Source organism: Pinus tabuliformis, chromosome 5_2 (genome assembly GCF_031772625.1).
Source record: "Pinus tabuliformis cultivar Carrire ecotype Pingquan chromosome 5_2, CPIR1, whole genome shotgun sequence".
Lineage (NCBI taxonomy): Eukaryota > Viridiplantae > Streptophyta > Pinopsida > Pinales > Pinaceae > Pinus > Pinus tabuliformis.
The window spans coordinates 756,985,428-756,988,253 of NC_142306.1; the positions used below are offsets into that span (position 1 = coordinate 756,985,428).

Below are 2,826 nucleotides of genomic sequence, written 5' to 3' on the forward strand. Positions count from 1 at the left end.
TTAGCTATAAAAGAAAGCCAAAGAGAAATCCTAATTTTTGGGGACTCAGAATTGCTGATAAAGGCATTAATAAGCAAGAAATGGTTAAAGGACCCTCCGTTAAATAAACAGCTCTCAAGAGTGAACAGAATTCTGAAGGACTTCTCCTCGGTGCAAACATTTCATATCCTCAGAGATTTAAATAAGGAGGCAGATAGATTGGCAAATACAGGTTGCACTCAACAAAGTGGAATGATCAGTATAAACGCAGGCGCTTTGAAAATGGCAATCATCCCCTAACTGGGAGAGGAGCTCATGTAAATCCATGAATTGTAATCTAGTTGATTAGGCTTTGCCCAACCTGGAATTCTCAATAAAACACAACCATTTCAGTTAAAAAAAAAATAAAAAAAAATCAACCAATATACAACAATAGTAGGATTCTTCTAATTTGTCATCCTTTGGGTCCAGTTCAACTTGAATACATTGTCTTGGTTTACAACAATTATAGATAATTTTCTTAAACGAAATAATCATCAATAATAAGGAATACAAATGATAATAAGAATACAACATACATATTGAATGCCAACATCTCACATAAAGGCAAAAAAATATTAAATGCCTTTCATAAAACAACATAGAACACTATTGTTGTTTCCTCTTAGTAGAAATTACCCAATCTAGAAAATCAACATTTGTTCTCAATGGTTTTAAATTTTTCATTGGTAAATTATATCTCAATCAACTTTAATCATCTCAATATTTCAATTATTATTTTAATTATATATTACCAACTTAATACAAACATAGTAAACAACCTACATCTAATACAACAATTATTATTTCAAACAAATTTTCCAACTCAACAATTTTATGGGGTCTTTTTATGCCTTTTGAGAGAATTACTAATTTTAACATGATATCACAATATATTCTCTTATGAATTTTAACATCATATCCTAATATCTCACCTTACGTTGGATAAAGCCATCTGGTTGAATGGCTTCCACTCGGAAACCGAGGAAGGCTATCCTCTGGATCACCGACAGCGGCCCACGCATTCACAGCTACACTAAACTGACCCATTGCATTCAGGCTAAACGATTCCAAATAGGTGTCAGGGAGAGGAGCTTCACCTTCCAGTATTTGACACACATTCCGTATCCCCAACATTCTCTAGGCTCGGTAATGGAACACAGTAATCCCAGTTTCAAAACCTTCTCCATCTCGCCTGTGTTGTATTCACTGCCCAACTTTGGATTAGTCGCTTCGAGCAGACTCGCATGGGTGTACAGCTCCCAGACCATGTCGACCGAAAACGGATGTTGAGCATCTGGGCATAGATCAACGAGCTTCCTCCCGCATGCCACTTCCAACAGCATAACGCCAAAGCTGAACACGTCCGAGCTGGGCGTGGCTTTCCCTATTTGTACGAGCTCCGGCGCTATGTACCCGGGTGTTCCCACGACGAAAGTTGTCTCCGGGTTCGCACTGTGTTCATACAGCCGGGCGAGGCCAAAGTCTCCCAGCTGCCTGTTGAGCTCAGAATCTAGTAGCACGTTGCTCGACTTGATGTCTCTGTGGATGATCCTCTTCTCCCATTCCTCGTGTAGATAAAGCAGCCCCACGGCTACGCCCTTCAGGATCGCGTATCGCCGAGGCCACGGCAAGACGGAAGTAGGGTTTCCGAATATGAGTTGATCAAGGCTGTCGTTGGTCATGTAGTCGTAAACGATGAATAACTGCATCTGCTTCCTGCACCACCCCTGGAGTGGAACTAGGTTCCTGTGTTGCATCCACCCCATGGTTGAAATCTCTGCCACGAACCCCTTCATCCCCTCCTTAAACTCCTTCGTGATAGATTTCACCGCGATTTCTTGCCCGTTGCTCGGGAGAACGCCCCTGTCAACTCTGCCGAAACCCCCCTCGCTCAAAACGTTTTCATCCCGGAATCCGTTCGTGGCGCTGTTGAGCTCCCTGCAATTGAATCTACGGGGCTAGAACTCCTGCTCCCATTCTTCTATCTTTTCTTCGTATTTCGCTCTTATAAGAAACACGGTCGTAACTGCCAGGGATAGAAGAACCAGAGAGGAAACTGTAAGACCGACAGTTAATCCCTAGCGTGGACAGTTGGCAAGCGAAGGGAGATGTGAAATATCGAGGGGTGGTGCCGTGCCTTCGGTACTGAAGCTCCACGCGAGAACGTGATGGTGTTGAAATTATAATTTCAATTGCGCAGTTATTGCAATACATTTAATTCTGAAAAACACGATGGATTTTCCCACACCGCCTTTCGCACAAAGCGGTATTTGTTAGAGGGCCTCCGATCACCCTGACCTGTTGATGCGTGGCCACTGTACATCTCCAAAATCGCCCATCTCCCGGCCGGTAAACTTCGTTTGGTTCAACTGAGTGATAATCGTTAGATTAAAGTGAAGGTTTGAAGCCGTTGATTGAAGTCAAAGATGCATACAGGCCTGAATATTGCGTGACGTTAAATTTTTGTTTTGACCGTCGGTTCTGTCAGCAAGGTCATTAATGAAATTTAATATAGTTCGTAGAATATAGGTAAAGGTTTTCATTTTAATAGTTTTTTTTAACTACGGAGGTATGGGCAAGTCAACGTATTGATTTTTTTTTGTTTTTGGTATATGTAATTTTTTTTTTTGTGTTCATTCGTATTAGCAATGAAAAAAAAGAGCACTACAGTGCGAGAAAAAAGAAGGAGCAGGGGTTAATTTTTCTGTGCAGGCATTTTGAAATGTGCAGCAGCGCATATAAAATTTTTGTTGGTGAAGATATGCAAGTAATGTGAAGCAAGTGAAGAACGCAGCACCCTGAGCA

The 2,826-nt window shown here is 41.5% G+C and overlaps 1 pseudogene; it reads right to left on the bottom strand.

Annotated features, from left to right (window-relative positions):
* Positions 1-1,073: 1,073 nt before the first annotated feature.
* LOC149161478 (L-type lectin-domain containing receptor kinase IV.4 pseudogene) lies at positions 1,074-2,360 on the bottom strand (annotated as a pseudogene).
* Positions 2,361-2,826: the final 466 nt, after the last annotated feature.